The sequence below is a fragment of the Bubalus kerabau genome, chromosome 12 (genome assembly GCF_029407905.1).
Source record: "Bubalus kerabau isolate K-KA32 ecotype Philippines breed swamp buffalo chromosome 12, PCC_UOA_SB_1v2, whole genome shotgun sequence".
NCBI classification, from domain to species: domain Eukaryota; kingdom Metazoa; phylum Chordata; class Mammalia; order Artiodactyla; family Bovidae; genus Bubalus; species Bubalus kerabau.
In genome coordinates this window covers 90125444-90136176 of record NC_073635.1, presented here as the reverse complement: position 1 = coordinate 90136176, position 10733 = coordinate 90125444, and the positions used below count along the sequence as shown (strand labels likewise).

General features: G+C 50.7%; 1 long non-coding RNA gene across 1 annotated transcript; it reads left to right on the top strand.

The window, feature by feature from the left end:
* Positions 1–1359: 1359 nt before the first annotated feature.
* On the top strand, positions 1360–4814 carry LOC129624440 (uncharacterized). Its single transcript, XR_008700952.1, has 3 exons — positions 1360–1427; positions 3710–3939; positions 4678–4814. It is a non-coding gene; the product is annotated as an uncharacterized LOC129624440 (long non-coding RNA).
* Positions 4815–10733: the final 5919 nt, after the last annotated feature.

The window sequence follows — 10733 nt, the reverse complement described above, 5'->3', positions numbered from 1 at the left end:
CCGCGGCTGCTGTTCCCTCCCCTTCTCAGCACTGGCCCTTTCCCCCGGCCCTTCACGCTGACACAGGACCCCAGGGGCCCCTTCCCCCTGTCCCGTCACCGGGAACCTCACAGGGACTGTCCAGAGAGGATGGATTTGATGACCATTTCCAAAGTGAGCCTCTGGCGGGAGGTGGCCCAGCCATGGGGTGATGCTCTGGGCTACGTACTGTTAATAGAACAAGACTCGGGGGGTGGGGCGCAGCGGGGTGGGCTTTCTGAGTCCCAGTCTGGTGACCCTGTGACTTTCAGGAGCCAAACACTACTCTGCTTTTAAATTAACACCTTGTGCTTCTGGGGTAATAGAGTTAAGCTATTTTAATAAAGTTTTCCATGGACCAGAGAGGAAGGCATGAACCGAAAGGAAGAAAGACAAGAATGAATTTCTTATCGGACCATCAGAGCTCGTGGAGAAATATATAAACAGGCCAGGAAGATGAATCAGATCAGAGTTCTGTGCTGCTGTACCCTGGGGACCCGGCAAAACCTCTAATATCTTCTGTCGAATACTCCAGAGATACTTGCTGAGCTTGTTAACTGATTATTAATGTGAGTAAGTCCAGAAGGACAGAATAAGCCTCCAGGAATGAACAGACGGACCCCTGAGCTTTTGCTGTTTACCGATGGGGGTCGGACACTGTAACATGCAAAAACAGAGCCATTTTCAAATGGGTTCTGGTGTGGGCTTGTTAATATTCTTACTTGCCTGAGAGAACACAAGGAAGGAAATGACAGACAGCGGCAGAGAAAACCCCGAGATGTAGATCCTCAGTAAATGCTCTTCCTTAGAAGACTAATTTGAAGCGTTCCCGCTTCACCTGGCAGCTCCGAGAGGCTTCTCTCCTCCCCCGATGAGCTTGGTGGACCTCCCATGCCTTAGTTACGCCTGTGAGGTTTTGGATCCATGGGGTTTCACAGTGGGCACTCAGACACTCGTCCTAAGCTGGATTTCTAAATATCTTAACTTCGTGTGTGGTTCTAGTGGTCGTGCTGCAGACCCGGTGATTGAAGGCAGGGGATGCCGGCGCCGCCCTCGAGGCTGGAGAGACTGCAGATGCCGGGGCTCAAGCTCTCCTCCAGAATCTATTCAGGAGACAGGCTTGTTCCCCGAGCTTCCCCGGTGGCTCAGTGGTAAAGAACCTGCCTGCGATGCAGGAGACGACGGAGATGCTGGTTCGATCCCTGGGTTGGGAAGATCCCCTGGAGGGAGACACGGCGACGCACTCCAGTATTCCTGCCTGGAGAATCTCAAGGACAGAGGAGCCTGGCAGGCTGCAGTCTGTGGGGTCGCATCGCAGTCAGATGACCGAGTGACGGAGCACAGCACGCTCCCTGAGGGCTTCCCAGGTGGCGCTAGTGGTAAAGAACCTGCCTGCCAATGCAGGGGAGGTAAGAGACGCTGGTTTAGTTTCTGGGTCAGGAAGATCCCCTGGAGGAGAAAATAGCAACCCACTCCAGTATTCTTGCCTGGAGAATCCCATGGACAGAGGAGCCTGGCGGGCGATAGTCTACGGGGTGGCAAAGAGTCGGACGTGACTGAAGCAACTTAGCACACGTGTACTCACACTTGTTCTCTACGCCTTGGACTCCCCGTTTATAAAGTGGGGATGAGGGCACCCACAGTGGCAGCAGCACAGGGTTGGTGGGAAGACAGGGGTTCACATCCGGGGCCTCGATGACACTGGCTGCCGGTCGTCATTGTCCCCGAGGTAGGATGTACCACCCACTGGGGCAGAACGGAACCTACCTGGAGGAAGAAGAGCCGACTTCGGCTCAGCAAAGAGCCCAGCATTGGGAAAGACCAAGGGAGAGACACACACACACACACACACACGCACACGCGCACGCAGAGGCTGGGCGCCCGCCTGGGGGAGACATCTAACCCGCCAGGCAGCTGCACCGTCAGTGGGCGGCGTCAGAGCCCACGTTCACGTCTGGGCTCTAGTTCTCGGAGACCTCTCTCTACCCCCTGAGCTAGGGACTCACGAAGCCTGGTTAGAGCACATCCCACATCAGCCCACTGGCCAGATCCCCCAGGTTGGTGCGTGGGACCAATTGTTGGAAGCAGCTGCCCTCAGCATGCACGCCTGGCCCTCTGCGTCCTGCAGGCGTGCTGGCAGCCAGCGCGGGAAAGGTGAACACACTTTAAGTGGGAAGGACGCTCAACCTTTGGCCACTTTCTGTGCATTGGCTCTGAAATCTGCTGTGCTGGCTTCTCCCCAGGTGGGCCCGAGCGTGCTCATCCTGAGGGCTGTTCCACAAATACGGTGCTTTGGCCTGATGGAGGGTGTGGACAGGGCCCCCTCTTCCTCCAGCAGAGTCCACTGCAGAAAAGGGGCTGCACTTTCATTCTCTCCACAGGGAGCCCGTTTCTTGTCTCAAAGAGCTATTCCAGGCGATCTTTCTCTTGGGTGGACACTTCGCATAATGAACATCACATTGTGCTTTTGTTACACAGGCGTCATTCGAGACCAGCCCTACCTGGGGTGAAAATACTATTATTACGCCCATTTTACAGTTGATAAAATTGAGGCTTAGTTGAAAAGAACACAGAAAAGAAAAGTCAGGATTTTAAAGCAGCCTACACGTCTAGTCAATGCTATTTCTTCATTTTTCTCCCTTACAACTCTTCCTAAAATCTGGAGGCAGTTTTTTCCAGGATATGAACAGAAAAGGGCCCAGTCTGGGCTTAACTTGCTTGTGTTTTGATGTTGGGACCGCGGGCTTGTGTTCAGAGATCGAAATGTTGCGGGAGGCAGATGCCACCTGTCAGGACCAGAAACACCCCCGAGGCCACTTTTGGTGAGTCGGTGTGAGGAGCCCCGGGGGGAGAACCTGGCTTTTGTCCCTGTGTTTCCCAACTTGCTTTCTAAAGATTCCTGTCCACAAACCCGAAGACAAGGGCTCGCGTTTCACTTTGGGTTGGGTCTGGCCTGCCCGCACTACATGACCCACATTTCTCTGAGAAGGCAGCCCGGAACGAATTTAGAAAACCAGGAGTTTAATAATGACCCTCGCTTTAAAAGATTAAAGACGTGATCCCAAGGCAGAGCTTATCTTTCCTAGTGTGTGCGTGCTTGGGACTTACAACCATTCACAAGTCAGACAGAGTTTTTGAAATAATTCCTTAAGAAAATACTGACTATCTGTTTTCCTTCTTGAGGACAACTCGAATCCTCTTTGTCTTCTACATCTCCTCCTGGAGACAAGAGGAGTTTTGCTGTGCGTGCACCTCCCTGGGGGTATAAAGGCCGCCCCACCTGTGAGAATCCCTGTACAGACTCCTGAGGACCCCTAGAATCGTCAGCCCATGGAGCCCGTCAACCCCTGCTGGCGCACAGCGCGTCCTGACTCTGAAGGGCTGCCTCTTGGTCAGGTCTGAAATATGTGGGTGTTGTGCATATTTCCGTCTGCTTGGCTCCTTTCTTCTCTTCTAGACCGGCCAGAACTTGGGGCTGCCCACCCACCACCTGCCCACCTGCCTAGAGCCCCTCACCCATCCCATGGCCTCTGCTGGGCAGGGTGGGTCAGACCTCGCAGCCCAAAGCCCCATCCTCAGGTGACCCTGGTCACCGCATCGGGGCAGCCAGGAGTCGCCTCGTGGCCTCGATGGAGAGACTGACTGGGCTAATCATCATCATTTCTGTCCTTTTTCATCCATGTGTTAACAGGAGAGACTGAGCAATTCAAGAAATCGCACGTTTCAAGTTTATCTTTACGGCGTGACAGTCAGAAGCAGCGAGGGATCGGCTCCCGCGATCTGACTGCACAACCGTCGCTGGGAGGCCAGTCCTGGAGCGAGGCCCTGAACCATCTCTGCAGCCTGTACAGGCTCGCACCCTGCCTGCAGGAGGTCCTTCCCAACGGGCCCTCTTCTGCGAGCGCGCTCTTGGAGGGAGAGGTGAGTGCCAGGGGATGTGGTCAAGATGAATGGGCTGAGCCCTGCCACAGGGGCTCAGAGGGTGGGCATGAGCACAGAGTCCAGTGCGGGCTGAAGTTGAAGCTGTGACTCAAGTTTTATCAAAATAATAACATTTCGGCAGGGAGGGAAGAGGGAGAAAGGGGCGGGAAAGGAGAGGGAGGAGGGGAGGAGGGAAGGGGGAGGAGGGAAGGGAGGAGGGGAAGGGGAGGAGGGAAGGGAGGAGGGAAGGGAGGAGGGAAGGGAGGAGGGAAGGGAGGAGGGAAGGGGGAGGAGGGAAGGGAGGAGGGAAGGGGGAGGAGGGAAGGGAGGAGGGAAGGGGAGGGGGGAGGGGCCCTCCCCATGGGCTGGGGAAGGAAGTGGGCTGCTGGTTTTACCTCTGCTCAGTCTTGGTGGTTCTGGGTGTCACTTAAGATCTCTGAGCCTCAGTTTCTATATCTGAAGACAGAGGATTTGAATTAGAGGAATTTAGCATTTCTAGCTCTACAATCCCATGTTCTGAACTTCTAAACAGTACCAGTGGGTTAAGAACATGTCAGCATAGCTCTAACATGCTTCATACCCTAAGAAGAGTTCTCTCAGGCATTAGGCACCATTTTTATAAACTCCTTTGGCCCCAGCTTGCTGCTCTTTTTAACCAGGTGAGTTTGAGTTAAAATGCTTTCAGTGCCATAGAGACAATCTGAAGTTTTAAAATTAAAGCACACTCGCTATCTGCAGGATTTTGACCCGTTGGTGAGTTAAAGCAAATGCTCCCATCTCAAAGGACATCGTGGAAATTAAATTAGCAGTTCCTAGCCAGGGACCAGCTGCGTGATGTGGTGATTGTTGCTGGCTCTATGTTTGAGGAGGAGAGACTGAGAAGTTAAGAGATCAGGCCCGAGCAGGAAGCAGAGGGAGACACAGGACTGAAACTCTGCGCCGGCTTCCTGGAGCCTCATGGGGAAGTTAGAGGGCGGCTCCCCGGGGAAGCAGCCAGTCACGTTCAGCTTGTCGGCTTCCAGCAGCCAGGGAGGAGGCAGCACGTGCTTTTCCAAACTCCCATTTACCCCAAAAATCTTCCAGCCTTGAGAATAAAAGCTCCAGGGGATCAGAGGACAAATTAGGGCCCCGAAGGGCCCGGCACAGCCCCGTCCGGTGGATCTTCACCTGGCCGCCGGAGGTCTGGTCCGGACGGAAAGCCACGTAATCCTTTCACTGGAGAATCTGTCCCCACTCATCCATCTTTTGTTGCAAGTAATTCAACGTCTCATTTGCCCTCATTTTCTTTCTTTATATTTTTGTATTTGAGCTTTTTGTCTCCCCCATTCATGTCCCTTGCTAATTGGAAGGTCTTTTGAAGAAAGTTCTCCCCAGCATTTGGTCCTTTGGTTATTTTGTTTTCTCTTTTTTGTATTAATGGAGAAGTTTTAGATTCAAGTAAGAGTTAAAACTTTTTTCCCCTCAATCCTAAATATATTGATGTACAAAACTAATTTTTTAAAATAATACTTCTGTTATGGAAAGAGTAGTTTTTCTGAACAAATAACACGAATGTTAGTATTAAGTGGAAACACTCTATGGGATAAATGCAAAACTCCTCTAAATCCTTTTTAGGGAAAAAAAAAATCTCAAAAGTCTCAAATTAGCAAATGAAAACACCGTGTCCAGGGATATTGTTTCCTAAATCTGTCTGAAATCTGTCATAATCTGTTTTCCTGGAACAATAAAGAAGTGGTTCCAAGACCCACATCACTATCATTCTCCAGACAAAGGTTATCTGTGCATTATGTTCAATATAGAATTTCCAAATTTTGAAACATCTTATTATTACTGTAAAGGCTATTGCCGTTTCTAACAGACACCCTGTCAGAAGGTTTAAAAAATGTATGCCTCTGTTCACGCAAGAGAAACACAAAGGTCAAAACTTTTAAAATGTCACTTCTTCTGCAGTTTTGCATAGAAAATACATTGGATCAGTGGGAGGGCTCCTTGCCCATAGAAACAGGCTGCAGGGAAAGAATGTTACCCGCTGCTGAGTTTCCACTTTCCCTGCAGCTGCGGGCTGAGCAGAAAGGCACTGTGGGGGACTATTGTCACCCAGCTGGGTAATAGTTTTCTTATTTTACAGTCAGCAGCCAAGGGGGGCTGGGGTGTCTCCGTAAAGTGCCTGAAAAAAAAATATAACTCCTGCAAATAGATCCCTTTTCCCCTCCTCGGTGAGAAAGAGGAGTCTGTGAAACGTGTGTTTCATTTGGCCCTAGCGGCGTAATTAACCAGCAGAAACAAAAGCAACCCAAGACGGGAGCCTGGCATGCAACATCCTTCCCTAACAGACCTGGGCTTGAGGGGAGGCAGGCGTTTTCAGGGTGTGCAGGCTGGGCCCCACGATCGTTTCCTTCATGTGCCATCGGCCAATGACTCCCTCCTTGCTCGTTATTAGAAAGTCACCTGCCATGGAGTGGAAGGCAGGGCACTGAAATGTTAATTTCCAGTGTTTCAGCAAAGCCAAGCTGCAGGCACTGGCCGGTTGCTGAGTTTCTGTAAACAGCAGTTCGGTTGTGGGGTGCATCTTTCTGGCAAAGTTTGAGCAGCGCCTGCCCTTCAGGCTGGTTTTGCTTCGGTTTTGTTTTGAACTTCGAACTGTTTGGGCCATCGTGCGTTTGCTACCATGGAAACTCAGTGTTTTTTTTTTTTTAAGGTGAAAAGTCAGTGACCTCTTAGCATTCCCGCCACAGGAATAAATATTCTAGCGGCTCAGCAGGAAGGAGCCAGGCTGGCAGGAGAGGCAGTGACAGCCCCACTGTGAACCCGTGTGTTTCCAGCCACGAACCCACGAGGTGAAGGTGCTCAGATGTTTCATGAAGCCAGGCCGCCTGGACTGCATGTTTCCAAAACCAAGACTGTTCCGTGCAGGGCCTGAAAAATGAAGTGGATACAAACCTCCTTGGCTTTCCCAAGCAACAAGGATGTAGCCAAGGCCGAGTCTGGGAGTGTTCACTTTGTCTACCTGGTCTCTGGAAATCCAGGAAGCGAACACTTTTAAGCAGAAACTAACAGTGAGCACTCTAGAGGCGGTGGTGCAGTGAGCAGGCTTGGAACTTCTGCAGACTCAGAGAGCCGAGGAGAAACCTGGCGGGGTTTTCTTTTAAAAGTGCTCAATCAGTGAGATCAGGGTTTCTTCTGACTGGTCTGAGGAAGGCTTGGGCTCAGCATGGCTCTTGGAGGAGGAGCAAGCGCCCTCCTCCATCCCTGGGTGTGGACAGACTGGAGAACGGGCAGGAGAACGCAGGGCGTGCTCAGCGAGCCCTTGGAACGGTGCCCCAGTGCTGCTCCGGAAAGTTCCAGAACGAGGTGCGCTTGGCAAGACTGACAGAGGATCAACAGGGCTGCGGCCCTGAGGGTGCCAGTGCCCTTCTCTCTGGGGGCTGCTTTAGATCGCGTGAGGGCACTGATCTAAGCAGAGCTTCTCCGATGTGACTCCTCAAATGTAAAGGTGAGGAAACAGCAGCAGCAAGAGGCAAAGACGAGCACAAGCGAGAATGTGGTGTTCTGACTCTGCTGTGTGTGAGGAGACGACATCCCAGAAGTCACAGGGCCAGGGCAGGCTGATTCCAGCAAAGGAAGGGGGCCTTGGCAGAAGCACCTCCCGGGCGCACAGCTCTCACTTGTAGAGACGAGGGTGGGTGCGCTGGGCACTGGGCACCAGGCAGGGCAGTTCCCGTGCCCCTGGAAAGGCGGTGTGGACTGGGCCTGACGTGTCGCCTGCTTGATGCTCCACCCAGATTTGCACACACGTTCCACAACCATTCTTTAAGGGCAAATGTGCAAAACCAGCCTGGACAAAGGCCTTCGTGACCCGCCCCTAGCTGGCACGGCTTCCTGGGTGGGGTTCGGGCCCTGGCTGCTGTCGGGGGCTGGGGGTGCGGAGGCGGGCGGACTGAGCAGGGAGACCGTGTTCCACGACCTCAGAGCCGGGGCAGCCGGCGGGTCCTGGACTTCTGTGTCGTGGGTCCTGGACTTCCGGATCCTGTGCCTTCCCGCCAGGCTGAGAGCTTGTCCTTGGCGAGGATGTCCCTGAACATGGGCGCTCAGCCCAGGTTCGAGACTCTACGGAGAAGACGGGTGAGTGAGGGGTGAAGTGAGACCACAGCATGTCGCTGCCTCGTGGGCAGAGCAGAGACTGGGCGCCCAGAGACCTCTTCACCCTACCCCCCGATTCATCCCATCCTACCCACCCCACGCCCGCCCACCTCGTCCACTCCCTGGCCCCTACCAGTGTGAAGAAATACCCTCCAGACAAAGCAATTCTTCCTTCTGAAGAAACAATAAAAACTTCGATGCAAGGAAATAAGTGATTTCAAAGAAAATGAATGTTCTATTTTGTCTCTCTTACACAAGCTTTGCTAAACGCAATTACTCATTTCAGTTTTCCTAGCATTCCTTTTGGGACAGCAGCGTCTTTAACTCAAAGCTCATTTGTTGAGATCCTGGCGTTTATCCTTAATAAACAGATGCCCTCAGAGACTCCTTTTGGCAAACTGAGAAACTCCTTTTTAGCAAAGTGTTTGGAGGGTGGGGAGAGGGCTCGTGGCATCAAGGGGTGACCGTGCTCAGGTTTCTCAGCGTAAAATGGGGGTGACGACAACGTCTGCTGTCCTGGATCCACGGGGTCATGAGGATGATGGGGACAGTGGCAGTGAGCACTGTGGCATTCAAAGTGAAATTCAAGTGAAAAGCAGAGCAAATTTTCAAGACAAACAAATGGGTTCAATCTTGAATTCATTGCAACTTCAAGAAAATAGAAGGTAAATAAGAGAAGGAACATTGAACAGTGATGAACTGTGCTTCCAGTAGAGCTGATCCCAAATTAATATTAATAATGGTTGAACATTTGTAGGAGAGAGTGCAAAGTATTAAGAGAAAAAGTTGGCGTCCAAGGAAAATCTAATATTTTTGCCATGAAAATGCTCGACTATCTCAGCAAAAACTAGGAGTAAAAGGAGAGAACAGAGTAGAAGATTCCAGCTCTTTTCAATCTTAACTTGTTTTGTGTGAAGGGAGAAATAGAGCATTTTGCTTTCTGGTTTTCATCCAACAGTTGAAAAAAGTGTGTGAATTCTGAGTGTGAGAAATTGGTGAATAGTTACCAGCTCAACAGAGAAGCTCAGAAACACATAATTAACAACAACAAAAAAAGAGCAATGAACATTAATGAAATCAAACCATCCAAAATGAGGAAAAGGAAAAAGACAAATTATAACAAATAAGGATCATAAAGTAAGAGGAATAAGATAAGCACATTCATTATTATACTAAAGGTGAATGAGAAAAATTCCTCTATTAAAATCAGAGGTTGTCAGACTGTATCTTAAAAAAACAGGTGTATGTTATTTCCAAAAGACCCTTCCAACAGAACGGTAAAGTTGGCAACAAAGGAGCGAGCAAACAGATGTTAGCAGATACAAATAGAAATATGTGGCGATGCTGGTGCCAGACGATGAAGACTTTAGGGCTTATGGCTGGAAATCAGATGAGAGCGTGCATCATGTGATGGCAAAAGTCACAATTTTTAAGATGATGTGTATATGTCAAACAATGTAGTGACTAAATATAAACAATAACAAAAATAAATAAATGACCATAAAGAAGGCTAAGCACTGAAGAATTGATGCTTTTGAACTGTGGTGTTGGAGAAGATTCTAGAGAGTCCCTTGGACTGCAAGGAGATCCAACCATTCCATCCTAAAGAAGATCAGTCCTGGGTGTTCATTGGAAGGACTGATGTTGAAGCTGAAACTCCAGTACTTTGGCCACCTGATGGGAAGAGCTGACTCATTTGAAAAGACCCTGATTCTGGGAAAGATTGAGGGCAGGAAGAGAAGGGGATGACAGATGAGATGGTCGGATGGCATCATCTGAGCAAGCTCTGGGAGATGGTGGAGGACAGGGAAGCCTGGCGTGCTGCAGTCCATGGGGTTGAAGAGTCCAACCCGCATGAGTAACTGAGCAACAACAACAAAACAGAACGATAGCAGTTTCCATTTTAAGGAGACGAAAACATCCGCAAACAAAAAGCGTCAATCTGGATGACCTGTAAGTGCTAACGGGAGCCTTGACACTCAGGCGGCTGCCAGTCAGTAATTAGAACATTCTGAACTGCAAATCCAGCCTGCGTTCCTGCTGTGCATCATAAGAGTCAACACAAGAACCAATCCCCAGAACTGTCTCGGGGCTCTCAGGCGCCCCAGGAAGTCCCTAATGAACAGGTGTCTCAAGCAGATAGGCGGCTGTCATCTGGGTGGTTGACTGGCTGGCCCACGTGCTCAAGGTCAAAGACCGAGTGGTGCCGGGAGAGAAAGCCTTTCACCCCCTGCCCTCAGGCCGCCTGAGACTCACACAGCGGCGCTGTCTCCTCGGGGAACCAGGACAGTCATGAACCGTATTCCTCACCAAGTGCAGTTTCCCGCAGCAGCGAGCGCCTTCGTCCCGCACCGACATGTCTGTGAGAAGTTTTATGTAAATCAGATCCCATTTTCCAGCTCACTAACCTACCTCTTCAAGTTTGTTTTCTTTCTTTCTTGATTGATTCCCAATTGACAGCGGCTCTTACATTCAGCTCTAAGTGTTCCTCTCCTCAGCCTTTCTGCTGAAGCCTCACTGATCACTGAACAAGTGATGAGCTGCATTTGGAGACAACCGCCTGAAGGAAGGCTTCCGTGAAGCCTGCTGTAAGGTCTCCTTTTGTTCGGCATAGCCTCCTCTGCGGCAGTAACAGTAACCCCGTAATTTATCTG